Source organism: Oncorhynchus mykiss, chromosome 16 (genome assembly GCF_057628025.1).
Source record: "Oncorhynchus mykiss isolate SJ-2025 chromosome 16, ASM5762802v1, whole genome shotgun sequence".
NCBI classification, from domain to species: Eukaryota; Metazoa; Chordata; class Actinopteri; order Salmoniformes; family Salmonidae; genus Oncorhynchus; species Oncorhynchus mykiss.
In genome coordinates, this window is record NC_143037.1 from 74,109,161 (window position 1) to 74,136,439 (window position 27,279).

General features: G+C 40.7%; 4 non-coding genes across 4 annotated transcripts; all 4 read right to left on the bottom strand.

The window, feature by feature from the left end:
- Nucleotides 1-844: 844 nt before the first annotated feature.
- trnah-gug (transfer RNA histidin (anticodon GUG)) lies at nucleotides 845-916 on the bottom strand. Its single transcript has one exon. It is a non-coding gene; the product is annotated as a tRNA-His (tRNA).
- An 8,186-nt stretch (nucleotides 917-9,102) lies between these two features.
- Nucleotides 9,103-9,174, bottom strand: trnah-gug (transfer RNA histidin (anticodon GUG)). Its single transcript has one exon. It is a non-coding gene; the product is annotated as a tRNA-His (tRNA).
- Nucleotides 9,175-10,479: 1,305 nt separating this feature from the next.
- On the bottom strand, nucleotides 10,480-10,551 carry trnah-gug (transfer RNA histidin (anticodon GUG)). The gene has a single exon. It is a non-coding gene; the product is annotated as a tRNA-His (tRNA).
- Nucleotides 10,552-26,948: 16,397 nt separating this feature from the next.
- Nucleotides 26,949-27,020, bottom strand: trnah-gug (transfer RNA histidin (anticodon GUG)). The gene has a single exon. It is a non-coding gene; the product is annotated as a tRNA-His (tRNA).
- Nucleotides 27,021-27,279: the final 259 nt, after the last annotated feature.

Here is a 27,279-nt window from a genome sequence, read left to right on the forward strand (position 1 = left end):
AAAAGAGATGTCTTTTACTAATATTGGAAACGATACAGACACCTTCAATTGTCTAGCAACAGGGTTTCTTAAGCTACGTTTTGGGACGCAAAGTGGGCCTGAGCATGTGAGAGGCAGTGTTGCCAAATCCTCAGGAAGGAAAGTAGCTATTGCTGGTCCTAAAAGTAGCTAGAAGTCGCTAAATGACGTCATCACATAATTTTCATAATTGGCCAAGTGGATGTAATTGTGATTGACGCTGTAGGAGAGAGGAATAACGCCTCGGGAGAGACAAAAAGTGAGTAAAAAACACCCTAAGTATGTTTAGAACTACAATTGAACTTTCTTCTGTCGATTCTTGTCTTTTTTCTGAATACTCACTAAATATAGCGACAAAGTCGCTAAGTTGGCAACACTGGTGAGAGGTGGGTAGCGAGATATCAGTAATCAATGGTAATCACATACTATTTCTTCGTAACTATGATCATTCGAGGACAGTACATTTTTCATTTGGGTCTCGAGATGAATAAACTCAAGAACCTCTGACATGAATTCTTAAACTATGATTTGGGACCCAAAGCGGTTATTAACATGTCATAGGTGGGTCGCGAGATATGAGTGAACATTCAGAATCATATACTATTTCTTCATAATGTTGGTCGTTCGAGGACACTGCATTTCTCATTTGGCTCTGGAGCTTAAAAATGGTAAAAACGTCTGAAACAGCAGATGAATCATTTCGTGTAAGTAATTAACCTACAATATGGTGGGGAACTTTGTCAAACGGCAGAGTTGCTGAGTTTCTTAGCTTGCATAGTAAGTCTTAACTCGTTCAAAAAACAACCCTTCTAAAATTACATTGCAGTGCCGTGACCCGGATTCGAACCGGGGTTGCTGCGACCACAACGCAGAGTACTAACCACTATACGATCACGGCCGGCTACAAGAGCTGGCTTTGTAAAGCCTACATAGGCTGTGAAAGTGATGTGCACAAGCTGGCTAAACTCTTTTCATTTTGGTCTCGATAATGAATAAACTGAAGAAACAGTGGAGCTTTACACAGTCGGTAGGTTTTTTCTCATTCAAAAAGTGCCCTTTTTCCGTGACATTGGAATATCTCAATTGCATCCTCCTCACGTCATCTCTAATTCTCTAAACCCATTGGTGAGAAAACCTGAGTGCCCTCCCCTCTGACCTTCTCCACCAATGTGAACAATAAAAAGGTACTGCTGAGATTTGAACTCAGGATCTCCTGTTTACTAGACAGGCACTTTAACCAACTAAGCCACAGCACCCATAAAAGTCATATATGTTGCAGATGTGAACACCCACACCTATTTGAATCAAACCAGTCTCATTAATTTAACCCACATCTCTGTCTAGCAAAATCACATCACAAAAGAGATGTCTTTTACTAATATTGGAAACGATACAGACACCTTCAATTGTCTAGCAACAGGGTTTCTTAAGCTACGTTTTGGGACGCAAAGTGGGCCTGAGCATGTGAGAGGCAGTGTTGCCAAATCCTCAGGAAGGAAAGTAGCTATTGCTGGTCCTAAAAGTAGCTAGAAGTCGCTAAATGACGTCATCACATAATTTTCATAATTGGCCAAGTGGATGTAATTGTGATTGACGCTGTAGGAGAGAGGAATAACGCCTCGGGAGAGACAAAAAGTGAGTGAAAAAACACCCTAAGTATGTTTAGAACTACAATTGAACTTTCTTCTGTCGATTCTTGTCTTTTTTCTGAATACTCACTAAATATAGCGACAAAGTCGCTAAGTTGGCAACACTGGTGAGAGGTGGGTAGCGAGATATCAGTAATCAATGGTAATCACATACTATTTCTTTGTAACTATGATCATTCGAGGACAGTACATTTTTCATTTGGGTCTCGAGATGAATAAACTCAAGAACCTCTGACATGAATTCTTAAACTATGATTTGGGACCCAAAGCGGTTATTAACATGTCATAGGTGGGTCGCGAGATATGAGTGAACATTCAGAATCATATACTATTTCTTCATAATGTTGGTCGTTCGAGGACACTGCATTTCTCATTTGGCTCTCGAGCTTAAAAATGGTAAAAACGTCTGAAACAGCAGATGAATGATTTCGTGTAAGTAATTAACCTACAATATGGTGGGGAACTTTGTCAAACGGCAGAGTTGCTGAGTTTCTTAGCTTGCATAGCAAGTCTTAACTCATTCAAAAAACAACCCTTCTAAAATTACATTGCAGTGCAGTGACCCAGATTCGAACCGGGGTTGCTGCGACCACAACGCAGAGTACTAACCACTATACGATCACGGCCGGCTACAAGAGCTGGCTTTGTAAAGCCTACATAGGCTGTGAAAGTGATGTGCACAAGCTGGCTAAACTCTTTTCATTTTGGTCTCGATAATGAATAAACTGAAGAAACAGTGGAGCTTTACACAGTCGGTAGGTTTTTTCTCATTCAAAAAGTGCCCTTTTTCCGTGACATTGGAATATCTCAATTGCATCCTCCTCACGTCATCTCTAATTCTCTAAACCCATTGGTGAGAAAACCTGAGTGCCCTCCCCTCTGACCTTCTCCACTAATGTGAACAATAAAAAGGTACTGCTGAGATTTGAACTCAGGATCTCCTGTTTACTAGACAGGTACTTTAACCAACTAAGCCACAGCACCCATAAAAGTCATATATGTTGCAGATGTGAACACCCACACCTATTTGAATCAAACCAGTCTCATTAATTTAACCCACATCTCTGTATAGCAAAATCACATCACAAAAGAGATGTCTTTTACTAATATTGGAAACGATACAGACACCTTCAATTGTCTAGCAACAGGGTTTCTTAAGCTACGTTTTGGGACGCAAAGTGGGCCTGAGCATGTGAGAGGCAGTGTTGCCAAATCCTCAGGAAGGAAAGTAGCTATTGCTGGTCCTAAAAGTAGCTAGAAGTCGCTAAATGACGTCATCACATAATTTTCATAATTGGCCAAGTGGATGTAATTGTGATTGACGCTGTAGGAGAGAGGAATAACGCCTCGGGAGAGACAAAAAGTGAGTAAAAAACACCCTAAGTATGTTTAGAACTACAATTGAACTTTCTTCTGTCGATTCTTGTCTTTTTTCTGAATACTCACTAAATATAGCGACAAAGTCGCTAAGTTGGCAACACTGGTGAGAGGTGGGTAGCGAGATATCAGTAATCAATGGTAATCACATACTATTTCTTCGTAACTATGATCATTCGAGGACAGTACATTTTTCATTTGGGTCTCGAGATGAATAAACTCAAGAACCTCTGACATGAATTCTTAAACTATGATTTGGGACCCAAAGCGGTTATTAACATGTCATAGGTGGGTCGCGAGATATGAGTGAACATTCAGAATCATATACTATTTCTTCATAATGTTGGTCGTTCGAGGACACTGCATTTCTCATTTGGCTCTGGAGCTTAAAAATGGTAAAAACGTCTGAAACAGCAGATGAATCATTTCGTGTGAGTAATTAACCTACAATATGGTGGGGAACTTTGTCAAACGGCAGAGTTGCTGAGTTTCTTAGCTTGCATAGTAAGTCTTAACTCGTTCAAAAAACAACCCTTCTAAAATTACATTGCAGTGCCGTGACCCGGATTCGAACCGGGGTTGCTGCGACCACAACGCAGAGTACTAACCACTATACGATCACAGCCGGCTACAAGAGCTGGCTTTGTAAAGCCTACATAGGCTGTGAAAGTGATGTGCACAAGCTGGCTAAACTCTTTTCATTTTGGTCTCGATAATGAATAAACTGAAGAAACAGTGGAGCTTTACACAGTCGGTAGGTTTTTTCTCATTCAAAAAGTGCCCTTTTTCCGTGACATTGGAATATCTCAATTGCATCCTCCTCACGTCATCTCTAATTCTCTAAACCCATTGGTGAGAAAACCTGAGTGCCCTCCCCTCTGACCTTCTCCACCAATGTGAACAATAAAAAGGTACTGCTGAGATTTGAACTCAGGATCTCCTGTTTACTAGACAGGCACTTTAACCAACTAAGCCACAGCACCCATAAAAGTCATATATGTTGCAGATGTGAACACCCACACCTATTTGAATCAAACCAGTCTCATTAATTTAACCCACATCTCTGTCTAGCAAAATCACATCACAAAAGAGATGTCTTTTAGTAATATTGGAAACGATACAGACAACTTCAATTGTCTAGCAACAGGGTTTCTTAAGCTACGTTTTGGGACGCAAAGTGGGCCTGAGCATGTGAGAGGCAGTGTTGCCAAATCCTCAGGAAGGAAAGTAGCTATTGCTGGTCCTAAAAGTAGCTAGAAGTCGCTAAATGACGTCATCACATAATTTTCATAATTGGCCAAGTGGATGTAATTGTGATTGACGCTGTAGGAGAGAGGAATAACGTCTCGGGAGAGACAAAAAGTGAGTAAAAAACACCCTAAGTATGTTTAGAACTACAATTGAACTTTCTTCTGTCGATTCTTGTCTTTTTTCTGAATACTCACTAAATATAGCGACAAAGTCGCTAAGTTGGCAACACTGGTGAGAGGTGGGTAGCGAGATATCAGTAATCAATGGTAATCACATACTATTTCTTCGTACCTATGATCATTCGAGAACAGTACATTTTTCATTTGGGTCTCGAGATGAATAAACTCAAGAACCTCTGACATGAATTCTTAAACTATGATTTGGGACCCAAAGCGGTTATTAACATGTCATAGGTGGGTCGCGAGATATGAGTGAACATTCAGAATCATATACTATTTCTTCATAATGTTGGTCGTTCGAGGACACTGCATTTCTCATTTGGCTCTGGAGCTTAAAAATTTTAAAAACGTCTGAAACAGCAGATGAATCATTTCGTGTAAGAAATTAACCTACGATATGGTGGGGAACTTTGTCAAACGGCAGAGTTGCTGAGTTTCTTAGCTTGCATAGTAAGTCTTAACTCATTCAAAAAACAACCCTTCTAAAATTACATTACAGTGCCGTGACCCGCATTCGAACCGGGGTTGCTGCGACCACAACGCAGAGTACTAACCACTATACGATCACGGCCGGCTACAAGAGCTGGCTTTGTAAAGCCTACATAGGCTGTGAAAGTGATGTGCACAAGCTGGCTAAACTCTTTTCATTTTGGTCTCGATAATGAATAAACTGAAGAAACAGTGGAGCTTTACACAGTCGGTAGGTTTTTTCTCATTCAAAAAGTGCCCTTTTTCCGTGACATTGGAATATCTCAATTGCATCCTCCTCACGTCATCTCTAATTCTCTAAACCCATTGGTGAGAAAACCTGAGTGCCCTCCCCTCTGACCTTCTCCACCAATGTGAACAATAAAAAGGTACTGCTGAGATTTGAACTCAGGATCTCCTGTTTACTAGACAGGCACTTTAACCAACTAAGCCACAGCACCCATAAAAGTCATATATGTTGCAGATGTGAACACCCACACCTATTTGAATCAAACCAGTCTCATTAATTTAACCCACATCTCTGTCTAGCAAAATCACATCACAAAAGAGATGTCTTTTAGTAATATTGGAAACGATACAGACACCTTCAATTGTCTAGCAACAGGGTTTCTTAAGCTACGTTTTGGGACGCAAAGTGGGCCTGAGCATGTGAGAGGCAGTGTTGCCAAATCCTCAGGAAGGAAAGTAGCTATTGCTGGTCCTAAAAGTAGCTAGAAGTCGCTAAATGACGTCATCACATAATTTTCATAATTGGCCAAGTGGATGTAATTGTGATTGACGCTGTAGGAGAGAGGAATAACGCCTCGGGAGAGACAAAAAGTGAGTAAAAAACACCCTAAGTATGTTTAGAACTACAATTGAACTTTCTTCTGTCGATTCTTGTATTTTTTCTGAATACTCACTAAATATAGCGACAAAGTCGCTAAGTTGGCAACACTGGTGAGAGGTGGGTAGCGAGATATCAGTAATCAATGGTAATCACATACTATTTCTTCGTAACTATGATCATTCGAGGACAGTACATTTTTCATTTGGGTCTCGAGATGAATAAACTCAAGAACCTCTGACATGAATTCTTAAACTATGATTTGGGACCCAAAGCGGTTATTAACATGTCATAGGTGGGTCGCGAGATATGAGTGAACATTCAGAATCATATACTATTTCTTCATAATGTTGGTCGTTCGAGGACACTGCATTTCTCATTTGGCTCTGGAGCTTAAAAATTTTAAAAACGTCTGAAACAGCAGATGAATCATTTCGTGTAAGTAATTAACCTACGATATGGTGGGGAACTTTGTCAAACGGCAGAGTTGCTGAGTTTCTTAGCTTGCATAGTAAGTCTTAACTCATTCAAAAAACAACCCTTCTAAAATTACATTACAGTGCCGTGACCCGCATTCGAACCGGGGTTGCTGCGACCACAACGCAGAGTACTAACCACTATACGATCACGGCCGGCTACAAGAGCTGGCTTTGTAAAGCCTACATAGGCTGTGAAAGTGATGTGCACAAGCTGGCTAAACTCTTTTCATTTTGGTCTCGATAATGAATAAACTGAAGAAACAGTGGAGCTTTACACAGTCGGTAGGTTTTTTCTCATTCAAAAAGTGCCCTTTTTCCGTGACATTGGAATATCTCAATTGCATCCTCCTCACGTCATCTCTAATTCTCTAAACCCATTGGTGAGAAAACCTGAGTGCCCTCCCCTCTGACCTTCTCCACCAATGTGAACAATAAAAAGGTACTGCTGAGATTTGAACTCAGGATCTCCTGTTTACTAGACAGGCACTTTAACCAACTAAGCCACAGCACCCATAAAAGTCATATATGTTGCAGATGTGAACACCCACACCTATTTGAATCAAACCAGTCTCATTAATTTAACCCACATCTCTGTCTAGCAAAATCACATCACAAAAGAGATGTCTTTTAGTAATATTGGAAACGATACAGACACCTTCAATTGTCTAGCAACAGGGTTTCTTAAGCTACGTTTTGGGACGCAAAGTGGGCCTGAGCATGTGAGAGGCAGTGTTGCCAAATCCTCAGGAAGGAAAGTAGCTATTGCTGGTCCTAAAAGTAGCTAGAAGTCGCTAAATGACGTCATCACATAATTTTCATAATTGGCCAAGTGGATGTAATTGTGATTGACGCTGTAGGAGAGAGGAATAACGCCTCGGGAGAGACAAAAAGTGAGTAAAAAACACCCTAAGTATGTTTAGAACTACAATTGAACTTTCTTCTGTCGATTCTTGTATTTTTTCTGAATACTCACTAAATATAGCGACAAAGTCGCTAAGTTGGCAACACTGGTGAGAGGTGGGTAGCGAGATATCAGTAATCAATGGTAATCACATACTATTTCTTCGTAACTATGATCATTCGAGGACAGTACATTTTTCATTTGGGTCTCGAGATGAATAATCTCAAGAACCTCTGACATGAATTCTTAAGCTATGATTTGGGACCCAAAGCGGTTATTAACATGTCATAGGTGGGTCGCGAGATATGAGTGAACATTCAGAATCATATACTATTTCTTCATAATGTTGGTCGTTCGAGGACACTGCATTTCTCATTTGGCTCTGGAGCTTAAAAATGGTAAAAACGTCTGAAACAGCAGATGAATCATTTCGTGTAAGTAATTAACCTACAATATGGTGGGGAACTTTGTCAAACGGCAGAGTTGCTGAGTTTCTTAGCTTGCATAGTAAGTCTTAACTCGTTCAAAAAACAACCCTTCTAAAATTACATTGCAGTGCCGTGACCCGGATTCGAACCGGGGTTGCTGCGACCACAACGCAGAGTACTAACCACTATACGATCACAGCCGGCTACAAGAGCTGGCTTTGTAAAGCCTACATAGGCTGTGAAAGTGATGTGCACAAGCTGGCTAAACTCTTTTCATTTTGGTCTCGATAATGAATAAACTGAAGAAACAGTGGAGCTTTACGCAGTCGGTAGGTTTTTTCTCATTCAAAAAGTGCCCTTTTTCCGTGACATTGGAATATCTCAATTGCATCCTCCTCACGTCATCTCTAATTCTCTAAACCCATTGGTGAGAAAACCTGAGTGCCCTCCCCTCTGACCTTCTCCACCAATGTGAACAATAAAAAGGTACTGCTGAGATTTGAACTCAGGATCTCCTGTTTACTAGACAGGCACTTTAACCAACTAAGCCACAGCACCCATAAAAGTCATATATGTTGCAGATGTGAACACCCACACCTATTTGAATCAAACCAGTCTCATTAATTTAACCCACATCTCTGTCTAGCAAAATCACATCACAAAAGAGATGTCTTTTAGTAATATTGGAAACGATACAGACACCTTCAATTGTCTAGCAACAGGGTTTCTTAAGCTACGTTTTGGGACGCAAAGTGGGCCTGAGCATGTGAGAGGCAGTGTTGCCAAATCCTCAGGAAGGAAAGTAGCTATTGCTGGTCCTAAAAGTAGCTAGAAGTCGCTAAATGACGTCATCACATAATTTTCATAATTGGCCAAGTGGATGTAATTGTGATTGACGCTGTAGGAGAGAGGAATAACGCCTCGGGAGAGACAAAAAGTGAGTAAAAAAACACCCTAAGTATGTTTAGAACTACAATTGAACTTTCTTCTGTCGATTCTTGTCTTTTTTCTGAATACTCACTAAATATAGCGACAAAGTCGCTAAGTTGGCAACACTGGTGAGAGGTGGGTAGCGAGATATCAGTAATCAATGGTAATCACATACTATTTCTTCGTAACTATGATCATTCGAGGACAGTACATTTTTCATTTGGGTCTCGAGATGAATAAACTCAAGAACCTCTGACATGAATTCTTAAACTATGATTTGGGACCCAAAGCGGTTATTAACATGTCATAGGTGGGTCGCGAGATATGAGTGAACATTCAGAATCATATACTATTTCTTCATAATGTTGGTCGTTCGAGGACACTGCATTTCTCATTTGGCTCTCGAGCTTAAAAATGGTAAAAACGTCTGAAACAGCAGATGAATGATTTCGTGTAAGTAATTAACCTACAATATGGTGGGGAACTTTGTCAAACGGCAGAGTTGCTGAGTTTCTTAGCTTGCATAGCAAGTCTTAACTCATTCAAAAAACAACCCTTCTAAAATTACATTGCAGTGCCGTGACCCGGATTCGAACCGGGGTTGCTGCGACCACAACGCAGAGTACTAACCACTATACGATCACGGCCGGCTACAAGAGCTGGCTTTGTAAAGCCTACATAGGCTGTGAAAGTGATGTGCACAAGCTGGCTAAACTCTTTTCATTTTGGTCTCGATAATGAATAAACTGAAGAAACAGTGGAGCTTTACACAGTCGGTAGGTTTTTTCTCATTCAAAAAGTGCCCTTTTTCCGTGACATTGGAATATCTCAATTGCATCCTCCTCACGTCATCTCTAATTCTCTAAACCCATTGGTGAGAAAACCTGAGTGCCCTCCCCTCTGACCTTCTCCACCAATGTGAACAATAAAAAGGTACTGCTGAGATTTGAACTCAGGATCTCCTGTTTACTAGACAGGCACTTTAACCAACTAAGCCACAGCACCCATAAAAGTCATATATGTTGCAGATGTGAACACCCACACCTATTTGAATCAAACCAGTCTCATTAATTTAACCCACATCTCTGTCTAGCAAAATCACATCACAAAAGAGATGTCTTTTACTAATATTGGAAACGATACAGACACCTTCAATTGTCTAGCAACAGGGTTTCTTAAGCTACGTTTTGGGACGCAAAGTGGGCCTGAGCATGTGAGAGGCAGTGTTGCCAAATCCTCAGGAAGGAAAGTAGCTATTGCTGGTCCTAAAAGTAGCTAGAAGTTGCTAAATGACGTCATCACATAATTTTCATAATTGGCCAAGTGGATGTAATTGTGATTGATGCTGTAGGAGAGAGGAATAACGCCTCGGGAGAGACAAAAAGTGAGTAAAAAAACACCCTAAGTATGTTTAGAACTACAATTGAACTTTCTTCTGTCGATTCTTGTCTTTTTTCTGAATACTCACTAAATATAGCGACAAAGTCGCTAAGTTGGCAACACTGGTGAGAGGTGGGTAGCGAGATATCAGTAATCAATGGTAATCACATACTATTTCTTCGTAACTATGATCATTCGAGGACAGTACATTTTTCATTTGGGTCTCGAGATGAATAAACTCAAGAACCTCTGACATGAATTCTTAAACTATGATTTGGGACCCAAAGCGGTTATTAACATGTCATAGGTGGGTCGCGAGATATGAGTGAACATTCAGAATCATATACTATTTCTTCATAATGTTGGTCGTTCGAGGACATTGCATTTCTCATTTGGCTCTCGAGCTTAAAAATGGTAAAAACGTCTGAAACAGCATATTAATGATTTCGTGTAAGTAATTAACCTACAATATGGTGGGGAACTTTGTCAAACGGCAGAGTTGCTGAGTTTCTTAGCTTGCATAGCAAGTCTTAACTCATTCAAAAAACAACCCTTCTAAAATTACATTGCAGTGCCGTGACCCGGATTCGAACCGGGGTTGCTGCGACCACAACGCAGAGTACTAACCACTATACGATCACGGCCGGCTACAAGAGCTGGCTTTGTAAAGCCTACATAGGCTGTGAAAGTGATGTGCACAAGCTGGCTAAACTCTTTTCATTTTGGTCTCGATAATGAATAAACTGAAGAAACAGTGGAGCTTTACACAGTCGGTAGGTTTTTTCTCATTCAAAAAGTGCCCTTTTTCCGTGACATTGGAATATCTCAATTGCATCCTCCTCACGTCATCTCTAATTCTCTAAACCCATTGGTGAGAAAACCTGAGTGCCCTCCCCTCTGACCTTCTCCACCAATGTGAACAATAAAAAGGTACTGCTGAGATTTGAACTCAGGATCTCCTGTTTACTAGACAGGCACTTTAACCAACTAAGCCACAGCACCCATAAAAGTCATATATGTTGCAGATGTGAACACCCACACCTATTTGAATCAAACCAGTCTCATTAATTTAACCCACATCTCTGTCTAGCAAAATCACATCACAAAAGAGATGTCTTTTACTAATATTGGAAACGATACAGACACCTTCAATTGTCTAGCAACAGGGTTTCTTAAGCTACGTTTTGGGACGCAAAGTGGGCCTGAGCATGTGAGAGGCAGTGTTGCCAAATCCTCAGGAAGGAAAGTAGCTATTGCTGGTCCTAAAAGTAGCTAGAAGTCGCTAAATGACGTCATCACATAATTTTCATAATTGGCCAAGTGGATGTAATTGTGATTGACGCTGTAGGAGAGAGGAATAACGCCTCGGGAGAGACAAAAAGTGAGTGAAAAAACACCCTAAGTATGTTTAGAACTACAATTGAACTTTCTTCTGTCGATTCTTGTCTTTTTTCTGAATACTCACTAAATATAGCGACAAAGTCGCTAAGTTGGCAACACTGGTGAGAGGTGGGTAGCGAGATATCAGTAATCAATGGTAATCACATACTATTTCTTTGTAACTATGATCATTCGAGGACAGTACATTTTTCATTTGGGTCTCGAGATGAATAAACTCAAGAACCTCTGACATGAATTCTTAAACTATGATTTGGGACCCAAAGCGGTTATTAACATGTCATAGGTGGGTCGCGAGATATGAGTGAACATTCAGAATCATATACTATTTCTTCATAATGTTGGTCGTTCGAGGACACTGCATTTCTCATTTGGCTCTCGAGCTTAAAAATGGTAAAAACGTCTGAAACAGCAGATGAATGATTTCGTGTAAGTAATTAACCTACAATATGGTGGGGAACTTTGTCAAACGGCAGAGTTGCTGAGTTTCTTAGCTTGCATAGCAAGTCTTAACTCATTCAAAAAACAACCCTTCTAAAATTACATTGCAGTGCAGTGACCCAGATTCGAACCGGGGTTGCTGCGACCACAACGCAGAGTACTAACCACTATACGATCACGGCCGGCTACAAGAGCTGGCTTTGTAAAGCCTACATAGGCTGTGAAAGTGATGTGCACAAGCTGGCTAAACTCTTTTCATTTTGGTCTCGATAATGAATAAACTGAAGAAACAGTGGAGCTTTACACAGTCGGTAGGTTTTTTCTCATTCAAAAAGTGCCCTTTTTCCGTGACATTGGAATATCTCAATTGCATCCTCCTCACGTCATCTCTAATTCTCTAAACCCATTGGTGAGAAAACCTGAGTGCCCTCCCCTCTGACCTTCTCCACTAATGTGAACAATAAAAAGGTACTGCTGAGATTTGAACTCAGGATCTCCTGTTTACTAGACAGGTACTTTAACCAACTAAGCCACAGCACCCATAAAAGTCATATATGTTGCAGATGTGAACACCCACACCTATTTGAATCAAACCAGTCTCATTAATTTAACCCACATCTCTGTATAGCAAAATCACATCACAAAAGAGATGTCTTTTACTAATATTGGAAACGATACAGACACCTTCAATTGTCTAGCAACAGGGTTTCTTAAGCTACGTTTTGGGACGCAAAGTGGGCCTGAGCATGTGAGAGGCAGTGTTGCCAAATCCTCAGGAAGGAAAGTAGCTATTGCTGGTCCTAAAAGTAGCTAGAAGTCGCTAAATGACGTCATCACATAATTTTCATAATTGGCCAAGTGGATGTAATTGTGATTGACGCTGTAGGAGAGAGGAATAACGCCTCGGGAGAGACAAAAAGTGAGTAAAAAACACCCTAAGTATGTTTAGAACTACAATTGAACTTTCTTCTGTCGATTCTTGTCTTTTTTCTGAATACTCACTAAATATAGCGACAAAGTCGCTAAGTTGGCAACACTGGTGAGAGGTGGGTAGCGAGATATCAGTAATCAATGGTAATCACATACTATTTCTTCGTAACTATGATCATTCGAGGACAGTACATTTTTCATTTGGGTCTCGAGATGAATAAACTCAAGAACCTCTGACATGAATTCTTAAACTATGATTTGGGACCCAAAGCGGTTATTAACATGTCATAGGTGGGTCGCGAGATATGAGTGAACATTCAGAATCATATACTATTTCTTCATAATGTTGGTCGTTCGAGGACACTGCATTTCTCATTTGGCTCTGGAGCTTAAAAATGGTAAAAACGTCTGAAACAGCAGATGAATCATTTCGTGTAAGTAATTAACCTACAATATGGTGGGGAACTTTGTCAAACGGCAGAGTTGCTGAGTTTCTTAGCTTGCATAGTAAGTCTTAACTCGTTCAAAAAACAACCCTTCTAAAATTACATTGCAGTGCCGTGACCCGGATTCGAACCGGGGTTGCTGCGACCACAACGCAGAGTACTAACCACTATACGATCACAGCCGGCTACAAGAGCTGGCTTTGTAAAGCCTACATAGGCTGTGAAAGTGATGTGCACAAGCTGGCTAAACTCTTTTCATTTTGGTCTCGATAATGAATAAACTGAAGAAACAGTGGAGCTTTACACAGTCGGTAGGTTTTTTCTCATTCAAAAAGTGCCCTTTTTCCGTGACATTGGAATATCTCAATTGCATCCTCCTCACGTCATCTCTAATTCTCTAAACCCATTGGTGAGAAAACCTGAGTGCCCTCCCCTCTGACCTTCTCCACCAATGTGAACAATAAAAAGGTACTGCTGAGATTTGAACTCAGGATCTCCTGTTTACTAGACAGGCACTTTAACCAACTAAGCCACAGCACCCATAAAAGTCATATATGTTGCAGATGTGAACACCCACACCTATTTGAATCAAACCAGTCTCATTAATTTAACCCACATCTCTGTCTAGCAAAATCACATCACAAAAGAGATGTCTTTTAGTAATATTGGAAACGATACAGACAACTTCAATTGTCTAGCAACAGGGTTTCTTAAGCTACGTTTTGGGACGCAAAGTGGGCCTGAGCATGTGAGAGGCAGTGTTGCCAAATCCTCAGGAAGGAAAGTAGCTATTGCTGGTCCTAAAAGTAGCTAGAAGTCGCTAAATGACGTCATCACATAATTTTCATAATTGGCCAAGTGGATGTAATTGTGATTGACGCTGTAGGAGAGAGGAATAACGTCTCGGGAGAGACAAAAAGTGAGTAAAAAACACCCTAAGTATGTTTAGAACTACAATTGAACTTTCTTCTGTCGATTCTTGTCTTTTTTCTGAATACTCACTAAATATAGCGACAAAGTCGCTAAGTTGGCAACACTGGTGAGAGGTGGGTAGCGAGATATCAGTAATCAATGATAATCACATACTATTTCTTCGTACCTATGATCATTCGAGAACAGTACATTTTTCATTTGGGTCTCGAGATGAATAAACTCAAGAACCTCTGACATGAATTCTTAAACTATGATTTGGGACCCAAAGCGGTTATTAACATGTCATAGGTGGGTCGCGAGATATGAGTGAACATTCAGAATCATATACTATTTCTTCATAATGTTGGTCGTTCGAGGACACTGCATTTCTCATTTGGCTCTGGAGCTTAAAAATTTTAAAAACGTCTGAAACAGCAGATGAATCATTTCGTGTAAGTAATTAACCTACGATATGGTGGGGAACTTTGTCAAACGGCAGAGTTGCTGAGTTTCTTAGCTTGCATAGTAAGTCTTAACTCATTCAAAAAACAACCCTTCTAAAATTACATTACAGTGCCGTGACCCGCATTCGAACCGGGGTTGCTGCGACCACAACGCAGAGTACTAACCACTATACGATCACGGCCGGCTACAAGAGCTGGCTTTGTAAAGCCTACATAGGCTGTGAAAGTGATGTGCACAAGCTGGCTAAACTCTTTTCATTTTGGTCTCGATAATGAATAAACTGAAGAAACAGTGGAGCTTTACACAGTCGGTAGGTTTTTTCTCATTCAAAAAGTGCCCTTTTTCCGTGACATTGGAATATCTCAATTGCATCCTCCTCACGTCATCTCTAATTCTCTAAACCCATTGGTGAGAAAACCTGAGTGCCCTCCCCTCTGACCTTCTCCACCAATGTGAACAATAAAAAGGTACTGCTGAGATTTGAACTCAGGATCTCCTGTTTACTAGACAGGCACTTTAACCAACTAAGCCACAGCACCCATAAAAGTCATATATGTTGCAGATGTGAACACCCACACCTATTTGAATCAAACCAGTCTCATTAATTTAACCCACATCTCTGTCTAGCAAAATCACATCACAAAAGAGATGTCTTTTAGTAATATTGGAAACGATACAGACACCTTCAATTGTCTAGCAACAGGGTTTCTTAAGCTACGTTTTGGGACGCAAAGTGGGCCTGAGCATGTGAGAGGCAGTGTTGCCAAATCCTCAGGAAGGAAAGTAGCTATTGCTGGTCCTAAAAGTAGCTAGAAGTCGCTAAATGACGTCATCACATAATTTTCATAATTGGCCAAGTGGATGTAATTGTGATTGACGCTGTAGGAGAGAGGAATAACGCCTCGGGAGAGACAAAAAGTGAGTAAAAAACACCCTAAGTATGTTTAGAACTACAATTGAACTTTCTTCTGTCGATTCTTGTATTTTTTCTGAATACTCACTAAATATAGCGACAAAGTCGCTAAGTTGGCAACACTGGTGAGAGGTGGGTAGCGAGATATCAGTAATCAATGGTAATCACATACTATTTCTTCGTAACTATGATCATTCGAGGACAGTACATTTTTCATTTGGGTCTCGAGATGAATAAACTCAAGAACCTCTGACATGAATTCTTAAACTATGATTTGGGACCCAAAGCGGTTATTAACATGTCATAGGTGGGTCGCGAGATATGAGTGAACATTCAGAATCATATACTATTTCTTCATAATGTTGGTCGTTCGAGGACACTGCATTTCTCATTTGGCTCTGGAGCTTAAAAATGGTAAAAACGTCTGAAACAGCAGATGAATCATTTCGTGTAAGTAATTAACCTACAATATGGTGGGGAACTTTGTCAAACGGCAGAGTTGCTGAGTTTCTTAGCTTGCATAGTAAGTCTTAACTCGTTCAAAAAACAACCCTTCTAAAATTACATTGCAGTGCCGTGACCCGGATTCGAACCGGGGTTGCTGCGACCACAACGCAGAGTACTAACCACTATACGATCACAGCCGGCTACAAGAGCTGGCTTTGTAAAGCCTACATAGGCTGTGAAAGTGATGTGCACAAGCTGGCTAAACTCTTTTCATTTTGGTCTCGATAATGAATAAACTGAAGAAACAGTGGAGCTTTACGCAGTCGGTAGGTTTTTTCTCATTCAAAAAGTGCCCTTTTTCCGTGACATTGGAATATCTCAATTGCATCCTCCTCACGTCATCTCTAATTCTCTAAACCCATTGGTGAGAAAACCTGAGTGCCCTCCCCTCTGACCTTCTCCACCAATGTGAACAATAAAAAGGTACTGCTGAGATTTGAACTCAGGATCTCCTGTTTACTAGACAGGCACTTTAACCAACTAAGCCACAGCACCCATAAAAGTCATATATGTTGCAGATGTGAACACCCACACCTATTTGAATCAAACCAGTCTCATTAATTTAACCCACATCTCTGTCTAGCAAAATCACATCACAAAAGAGATGTCTTTTAGTAATATTGGAAACGATACAGACACCTTCAATTGTCTAGCAACAGGGTTTCTTAAGCTACGTTTTGGGACGCAAAGTGGGCCTGAGCATGTGAGAGGCAGTGTTGCCAAATCCTCAGGAAGGAAAGTAGCTATTGCTGGTCCTAAAAGTAGCTAGAAGTCGCTAAATGACGTCATCACATAATTTTCATAATTGGCCAAGTGGATGTAATTGTGATTGACGCTGTAGGAGAGAGGAATAACGTCTCGGGAGAGACAAAAAGTGAGTAAAAAACACCCGAAGTATGTTTAGAACTACAATTGAACTTTCTTCTGTCGATTCTTGTCTTTTTTCTGAATACTCACTAAATATAGCGACAAAGTCGCTAAGTTGGCAACACTGGTGAGAGGTGGGTAGCGAGATATCAGTAATCAATGGTAATCACATACTATTTCTTCGTAACTATGATCATTCGAGAACAGTACATTTTTCATTTGGGTCTCGAGATGAATAAACTCAAGAACCTCTGACATGAATTCTTAAACTATGATTTGGGACCCAAAGCGGTTATTAACATGTCATAGGTGGGTCGCGAGATATGAGTGAACATTCAGAATCATATACTATTTCTTCATAATGTTGGTCGTTCGAGGACACTGCATTTCTCATTTGGCTCTGGAGCTTAAAAATGGTAAAAACGTCTGAAACAGCAGATGAATCATTTCGTGTAAGTAATTAACCTACAATATGGTGGGGAACTTTGTCAAACGGCAGAGTTGCTGAGTTTCTTAGCTTGCATAGTAAGTCTTAACTCGTTCAAAAAACAACCCTTCTAAAATTACACTGCAGTGCCGTGACCCGGATTCGAACCGGGGTTGCTGCGACCACAACGCAGAGTACTAACCACTATACGATCACAGCCGGCTACAAGAGCTGGCTTTGTAAAGCCTACATAGGCTGTGAAAGTGATGTGCACAAGCTGGCTAAACTCTTTTCATTTTTGTCTCGATAATGAATAAACTGAAGAAACAGTGGAGCTTTACGCAGTCGGTAGGTTTTTTCTCATTCAAAAAGTGCCCTTTTTCCGTGACATTGGAATATCTCAATTGCATCCTCCTCACGTCATCTCTAATTCTCTAAACCCATTGGTGAGAAAACCTGAGTGCCCTCCCCTCTGACCTTCTCCACCAATGTGAACAATAAAAAGGTACTGCTGAGAGTTGAACTCAGGATCTCCTGTTTACTAGACAGGCACTTTAACCAACTAAGCCACAGCACCCATAAAAGTCATATATGTTGCAGATGTGAACACCCACACCTATTTGAATCAAACCAGTCTCATTAATTTAACCCACATCTCTGTCTAGCAAAATCACATCACAAAAGAGATGTCTTTTAGTAATATTGGAAACGATACAGACACCTTCAATTGTCTAGCAACAGGGTTTCTTAAGCTACGTTTTGGGACGCAAAGTGGGCCTGAGCATGTGAGAGGCAGTGTTGCCAAATCCTCAGGAAGGAAAGTAGCTATTGCTGGTCCTAAAAGTAGCTAGAAGTCGCTAAATGACGTCATCACATAATTTTCATAATTGGCCAAGTGGATGTAATTGTGAATGACGCTGTAGGAGAGAGGAATAACGTCTCGGGAGAGAGTAAAAAACACCCGAAGTATGTTTAGAACTACAATTGAACTTTCTTCTGTCGATTCTTGTCTTTTTTCTGAATACTCACTAAATATAGCGACAAAGTCGCTAAGTTGGCAACACTGGTGAGAGGTGGGTAGCGAGATATCAGTAATCAATGGTAATCACATACTATTTCTTCGTAACTATGATCATTCGAGAACAGTACATTTTTCATTTGGGTCTCGAGATGAATAAACTCAAGAACCTCTGACATGAATTCTTAAACTATGATTTGGGACCCAAAGCGGTTATTAACATGTCATAGGTGGGTCGCGAGATATGAGTGAACATTCAGAATCATATACTATTTCTTCATAATGTTGGTCGTTCGAGGACACTGCATTTCTCATTTGGCTCTGGAGCTTAAAAATGGTAAAAACGTCTGAAACAGCAGATGAATCATTTCGTGTAAGTAATTAACCTACAATATGGTGGGGAACTTTGTCAAACGGCAGAGTTGCTGAGTTTCTTAGCTTGCATAGTAAGTCTTAACTCGTTCAAAAAACAACCCTTCTAAAATTACACTGCAGTGCCGTGACCCGGATTCGAACCGGGGTTGCTGCGACCACAACGCAGAGTACTAACCACTATACGATCACAGCCGGCTACAAGAGCTGGCTTTGTAAAGCCTACATAGGCTGTGAAAGTGATGTGCACAAGCTGGCTAAACTCTTTTCATTTTTGTCTCGATAATGAATAAACTGAAGAAACAGTGGAGCTTTACGCAGTCGGTAGGTTTTTTCTCATTCAAAAAGTGCCCTTTTTCCGTGACATTGGAATATCTCAATTGCATCCTCCTCACGTCATCTCTAATTCTCTAAACCCATTGGTGAGAAAACCTGAGTGCCCTCCCCTCTGACCTTCTCCACCAATGTGAACAATAAAAAGGTACTGCTGAGAGTTGAACTCAGGATCTCCTGTTTACTAGACAGGCACTTTAACCAACTAAGCCACAGCACCCATAAAAGTCATATATGTTGCAGATGTGAACACCCACACCTATTTGAATCAAACCAGTCTCATTAATTTAACCCACATCTCTGTCTAGCAAAATCACATCACAAAAGAGATGTCTTTTAGTAATATTGGAAACGATACAGACACCTTCAATTGTCTAGCAACAGGGTTTCTTAAGCTACGTTTTGGGACGCAAAGTGGGCCTGAGCATGTGAGAGGCAGTGTTGCCAAATCCTCAGGAAGGAAAGTAGCTATTGCTGGTCCTAAAAGTAGCTAGAAGTCGCTAAATGACGTCATCACATAATTTTCATAATTGGCCAAGTGGATGTAATTGTGAATGACGCTGTAGGAGAGAGGAATAACGTCTCGGGAGAGAGTAAAAAACACCCGAAGTATGTTTAGAACTACAATTGAACTTTCTTCTGTCGATTCTTGTCTTTTTTCTGAATACTCACTAAATATAGCGACAAAGTCGCTAAGTTGGCAACACTGGTGAGAGGTGGGTAGCGAGATATCAGTAATCAATGGTAATCACATACTATTTCTTCGTAACTATGATCATTCGAGAACAGTACATTTTTCATTTGGGTCTCGAGATGAATAAACTCAAGAACCTCTGACATGAATTCTTAAACTATGATTTGGGACCCAAAGCGGTTATTAACATGTCATAGGTGGGTCGCGAGATATGAGTGAACATTCAGAATCATATACTATTTCTTCATAATGTTGGTCGTTCGAGGACACTGCATTTCTCATTTGGCTCTGGAGCTTAAAAATGGTAAAAACGTCTGAAACAGCAGATGAATCATTTCGTGTAAGTAATTAACCTACAATATGGTGGGGAACTTTGTCAAACGGCAGAGTTGCTGAGTTTCTTAGCTTGCATAGTAAGTCTTAACTCGTTCAAAAAACAACCCTTCTAAAATTACACTGCAGTGCCGTGACCCGGATTCGAACCGGGGTTGCTGCGACCACAACGCAGAGTACTAACCACTATACGATCACAGCCGGCTACAAGAGCTGGCTTTGTAAAGCCTACATAGGCTGTGAAAGTGATGTGCACAAGCTGGCTAAACTCTTTTCATTTTTGTCTCGATAATGAATAAACTGAAGAAACAGTGGAGCTTTACGCAGTCGGTAGGTTTTTTCTCATTCAAAAAGTGCCCTTTTTCCGTGACATTGGAATATCTCAATTGCATCCTCCTCACGTCATCTCTAATTCTCTAAACCCATTGGTGAGAAAACCTGAGTGCCCTCCCCTCTGACCTTCTCCACCAATGTGAACAATAAAAAGGTACTGCTGAGAGTTGAACTCAGGATCTCCTGTTTACTAGACAGGCACTTTAACCAACTAAGCCACAGCACCCATAAAAGTCATATATGTTGCAGATGTGAACACCCACACCTATTTGAATCAAACCAGTCTCATTAATTTAACCCACATCTCTGTCTAGCAAAATCACATCACAAAAGAGATGTCTTTTAGTAATATTGGAAACGATACAGACACCTTCAATTGTCTAGCAACAGGGTTTCTTAAGCTACGTTTTGGGACGCAAAGTGGGCCTGAGCATGTGAGAGGCAGTGTTGCCAAATCCTCAGGAAGGAAAGTAGCTATTGCTGGTCCTAAAAGTAGCTAGAAGTCGCTAAATGACGTCATCACATAATTTTCATAATTGGCCAAGTGGATGTAATTGTGAATGACGCTGTAGGAGAGAGGAATAACGTCTCGGGAGAGACAAAAAGTGAGTAAAAAACACCCGAAGTATGTTTAGAACTACAATTGAACTTTCTTCTGTCGATTCTTGTCTTTTTTCTGTATACTCACTAAATATAGCGACAAAGTCGCTAAGTTGGCAACACTGGTGAGAGGTGGGTAGCGAGATATCAGTAATCAATGGTAATCACATACTATTTCTTCGTAACTATGATCATTCGAGAACAGTACATTTTTCATTTGGGTCTCGAGATGAATAAACTCAAGAACCTCTGACATGAATTCTTAAACTATGATTTGGGACCCAAAGCGGTTATTAACATGTCATAGGTGGGTCGCGAGATATGAGTGAACATTCAGAATCATATACTATTTCTTCATAATGTTGGTCGTTCGAGGACACTGCATTTCTCATTTGGCTCTGGAGCTTAAAAATGGTAAAAACGTCTGAAACAGCAGATGAATCATTTCGTGTAAGTAATTAACCTACAATATGGTGGGGAACTTTGTCAAACGGCAGAGTTGCTGAGTTTCTTAGCTTGCATAGTAAGTCTTAACTCGTTCAAAAAACAACCCTTCTAAAATTACACTGCAGTGCCGTGACCCGGATTCGAACCGGGGTTGCTGCGACCACAACGCAGAGTACTAACCACTATACGATCACAGCCGGCTACAAGAGCTGGCTTTGTAAAGCCTACATAGGCTGTGAAAGAGATGTGCACAAGCTGGCTAAACTCTTTTCATTTTTGTCTCGATAATGAATAAACTGAAGAAACAGTGGAGCTTTACGCAGTCGGTAGGTTTTTTCTCATTCAAAAAGTGCCCTTTTTCCGTGACATTGGAATATCTCAATTGCATCCTCCTCACGTCATCTCTAATTCTCTAAACCCATTGGTGAGAAAACCTGAGTGCCCTCCCCTCTGACCTTCTCCACCAATGTGAACAATAAAAAGGTACTGCTGAGAGTTGAACTCAGGATCTCCTGTTTACTAGACAGGCACTTTAACCAACTAAGCCACAGCACCCATAAAAGTCATATATGTTGCAGATGTGAACACCCACACCTATTTGAATCAAACCAGTCTCATTAATTTAACCCACATCTCTGTCTAGCAAAATCACATCACAAAAGAGATGTCTTTTAGTAATATTGGAAACGATACAGACACCTTCAATTGTCTAGCAACAGGGTTTCTTAAGCTACGTTTTGGGACGCAAAGTGGGCCTGAGCATGTGAGAGGCAGTGTTGCCAAATCCTCAGGAAGGAAAGTAGCTATTGCTGGTCCTAAAAGTAGCTAGAAGTCGCTAAATGACGTCATCACATAATTTTCATAATTGGCCAAGTGGATGTAATTGTGAATGACGCTGTAGGAGAGAGGAATAACGTCTCGGGAGAGAGTAAAAAACACCCGAAGTATGTTTAGAACTACAATTGAACTTTCTTCTGTCGATTCTTGTCTTTTTTCTGAATACTCACTAAATATAGCGACAAAGTCGCTAAGTTGGCAACACTGGTGAGAGGTGGGTAGCGAGATATCAGTAATCAATGGTAATCACATACTATTTCTTCGTAACTATGATCATTCGAGAACAGTACATTTTTCATTTGGGTCTCGAGATGAATAAACTCAAGAACCTCTGACATGAATTCTTAAACTATGATTTGGGACCCAAAGCGGTTATTAACATGTCATAGGTGGGTCGCGAGATATGAGTGAACATTCAGAATCATATACTATTTCTTCATAATGTTGGTCGTTCGAGGACACTGCATTTCTCATTTGGCTCTGGAGCTTAAAAATGGTAAAAACGTCTGAAACAGCAGATGAATCATTTCGTGTAAGTAATTAACCTACAATATGGTGGGGAACTTTGTCAAACGGCAGAGTTGCTGAGTTTCTTAGCTTGCATAGTAAGTCTTAACTCGTTCAAAAAACAACCCTTCTAAAATTACACTGCAGTGCCGTGACCCGGATTCGAACCGGGGTTGCTGCGACCACAACGCAGAGTACTAACCACTATACGATCACAGCCGGCTACAAGAGCTGGCTTTGTAAAGCCTACATAGGCTGTGAAAGTGATGTGCACAAGCTGGCTAAACTCTTTTCATTTTTGTCTCGATAATGAATAAACTGAAGAAACAGTGGAGCTTTACGCAGTCGGTAGGTTTTTTCTCATTCAAAAAGTGCCCTTTTTCCGTGACATTGGAATATCTCAATTGCATCCTCCTCACGTCATCTCTAATTCTCTAAACCCATTGGTGAGAAAACCTGAGTGCCCTCCCCTCTGACCTTCTCCACCAATGTGAACAATAAAAAGGTACTGCTGAGAGTTGAACTCAGGATCTCCTGTTTACTAGACAGGCACTTTAACCAACTAAGCCACAGCACCCATAAAAGTCATATATGTTGCAGATGTGAACACCCACACCTATTTGAATCAAACCAGTCTCATTAATTTAACCCACATCTCTGTCTAGCAAAATCACATCACAAAAGAGATGTCTTTTAGTAATATTGGAAACGATACAGACACCTTCAATTGTCTAGCAACAGGGTTTCTTAAGCTACGTTTTGGGACGCAAAGTGGGCCTGAGCATGTGAGAGGCAGTGTTGCCAAATCCTCAGGAAGGAAAGTAGCTATTGCTGGTCCTAAAAGTAGCTAGAAGTCGCTAAATGACGTCATCACATAATTTTCATAATTGGCCAAGTGGATGTAATTGTGAATGACGCTGTAGGAGAGAGGAATAACGTCTCGGGAGAGAGTAAAAAACACCCGAAGTATGTTTAGAACTACAATTGAACTTTCTTCTGTCGATTCTTGTCTTTTTTCTGAATACTCACTAAATATAGCGACAAAGTCGCTAAGTTGGCAACACTGGTGAGAGGTGGGTAGCGAGATATCAGTAATCAATGGTAATCACATACTATTTCTTCGTAACTATGATCATTCGAGAACAGTACATTTTTCATTTGGGTCTCGAGATGAATAAACTCAAGAACCTCTGACATGAATTCTTAAACTATGATTTGGGACCCAAAGCGGTTATTAACATGTCATAGGTGGGTCGCGAGATATGAGTGAACATTCAGAATCATATACTATTTCTTCATAATGTTGGTCGTTCGAGGACACTGCATTTCTCATTTGGCTCTGGAGCTTAAAAATGGTAAAAACGTCTGAAACAGCAGATGAATCATTTCGTGTAAGTAATTAACCTACAATATGGTGGGGAACTTTGTCAAACGGCAGAGTTGCTGAGTTTCTTAGCTTGCATAGTAAGTCTTAACTCGTTCAAAAAACAACCCTTCTAAAATTACACTGCAGTGCCGTGACCCGGATTCGAACCGGGGTTGCTGCGACCACAACGCAGAGTACTAACCACTATACGATCACAGCCGGCTACAAGAGCTGGCTTTGTAAAGCCTACATAGGCTGTGAAAGTGATGTGCACAAGCTGGCTAAACTCTTTTCATTTTTGTCTCGATAATGAATAAACTGAAGAAACAGTGGAGCTTTACGCAGTCGGTAGGTTTTTTCTCATTCAAAAAGTGCCCTTTTTCCGTGACATTGGAATATCTCAATTGCATCCTCCTCACGTCATCTCTAATTCTCTAAACCCATTGGTGAGAAAACCTGAGTGCCCTCCCCTCTGACCTTCTCCACCAATGTGAACAATAAAAAGGTACTGCTGAGAGTTGAACTCAGGATCTCCTGTTTACTAGACAGGCACTTTAACCAACTAAGCCACAGCACCCATAAAAGTCATATATGTTGCAGATGTGAACACCCACACCTATTTGAATCAAACCAGTCTCATTAATTTAACCCACATCTCTGTCTAGCAAAATCACATCACAAAAGAGATGTCTTTTAGTAATATTGGAAACGATACAGACACCTTCAATTGTCTAGCAACAGGGTTTCTTAAGCTACGTTTTGGGACGCAAAGTGGGCCTGAGCATGTGAGAGGCAGTGTTGCCAAATCCTCAGGAAGGAAAGTAGCTATTGCTGGTCCTAAAAGTAGCTAGAAGTCGCTAAATGACGTCATCACATAATTTTCATAATTGGCCAAGTGGATGTAATTGTGAATGACGCTGTAGGAGAGAGGAATAACGTCTCGGGAGAGACAAAAAGTGAGTAAAAAACACCCGAAGTATGTTTAGAACTACAATTGAACTTTCTTCTGTCGATTCTTGTCTTTTTTCTGTATACTCACTAAATATAGCGACAAAGTCGCTAAGTTGGCAACACTGGTGAGAGGTGGGTAGCGAGATATCAGTAATCAATGGTAATCACATACTATTTCTTCGTAACTATGATCATTCGAGAACAGTACATTTTTCATTTGGGTCTCGAGATGAATAAACTCAAGAACCTCTGACATGAATTCTTAAACTATGATTTGGGACCCAAAGCGGTTATTAACATGTCATAGGTGGGTCGCGAGATATGAGTGAACATTCAGAATCATATACTATTTCTTCATAATGTTGGTCGTTCGAGGACACTGCATTTCTCATTTGGCTCTGGAGCTTAGAAATGGTAAAAACGTCTGAAACAGCAGATGAATAATTTCGTGTAAGTAATTAACCTACGATATGGTGGGGAACTTTGTCAAACGGCAGAGTTGCTGAGTTTCTTAGCTTGCATAGTAAGTCTTAACTCATTCAAAAAACAACCCTTCTAAAATTACATTACAGTGCCGTGACCCGGATTCGAACCGCGGTTGCTGCGACCACAACGCAGAGTACTAACCACTATACGATCACGGCCGGCTACAAGAGCTGGCTTTGTAAAGCCTACATAGGCTGTGAAAGTGATGTGCACAAGCTGGCTAAACTCTTTTCATTTTGGTCTCGATAATGAGTAAACTGAAGAAACAGTGGAGCTTTACGCAGTCGGTAGGTTTTTTCTCATTCAAAAAGTGCCCTTTTTCCGTGACATTGGAATATCTCAATTGCATCCTCCTCACGTCATCTCTAATTCTCTAAACCCATTGGTGAGAAAACCTGAGTGCCCTCTGACCTTCTCCACCAATGTGAACAATAAAAAGGTACTGCTGAGATTTGAACTCAGGATCTCCTGTTTACTAGACAGGCACTTTAACCAACTAAGCCACAGCACCCATAAAAGTCATATATGTTGCAGATGTGAACACCCACACCTATTTGAATCAAACCAGTCTCATTAATTTAACCCACATCTCTGTCTAGCAAAATCACATCACAAAAGAGATGTCTTTTACTAATATTGGAAACGATACAGACACCTTCAATTGTCTAGCAACAGGGTTTCTTAAGCTACGTTTTGGGACGCAAAGTGGGCCTGAGCATGTGATAGGCAGTGTTGCCAAATCCTCAGGAAGGAAAGTAGCTATTGCTGGTCCTAAAAGTAGCTAGAAGTCGCTAAATGACGTCATCACATAATTTTCATAATTGGCCAAGTGGATGTAATTGTGATTGACGCTGTAGGAGAGAGGAATAACGCCTCGGGAGAGACAAAAAGTGAGTAAAAAACACCCTAAGTATGTTTAGAACTACAATTGAACTTTCTTCTGTCGATTCTTGTCTTTTTTTCTGAATACTCACTAAATATAGCGACAAAGTCGCTAAGTTGGCAACACTGGTGAGAGGTGGGTAGCGAGATATCAGTAATCAATGGTAATCACATACTATTTCTTCGTACCTATGATCATTCGAGAACAGTACATTTTTCATTTGGGTCTCGAGATGAATAAACTCAAGAACCTCTGACATGAATTCTTAAACTATGATTTGGGACCCAAAGCGGTTATTAACATGTCATAGGTGGGTCGCGAGATATGAGTGAACATTCAGAATCATATACTATTTCTTCATAATGTTGGTCGTTCGAGGACACTGCATTTCTCATTTGGCTCTGGAGCTTAAAAATGGTAAAAACGTCTGAAACAGCAGATGAATAATTTCGTGTAAGTAATTAACCTACGATATGGTGGGGAACTTTGTCAAACGGCAGAGTTGCTGAGTTTCTTAGCTTGCATAGTAAGTCTTAACTCATTCAAAAAACAACCCTTCTAAAATTACATTACAGTGCCGTGACCCGGATTCGAACCGGGGTTGCTGCGACCACAACGCAGAGTACTAACCACTATACGATCACGGCCGGCTACAAGAGCTGGCTTTGTAAAGCCTACATAGGCTGTGAAAGTGATGTGCCAAGCTGGCTAAACTCTTTTCATTTTGGTCTCGATAATGAATAAACTGAAGAAACAGTGGAGCTTTACGCAGTCGGTAGGTTTTTTCTCATTCAAAAAGTGCCCTTTTTCCGTGACATTGGAATATCTCAATTGCATCCTCCTCACGTCATCTCTAATTCTCTAAACCCATTGGTGAGAAAACCTGAGTGCCCTCCCCTCTGACCT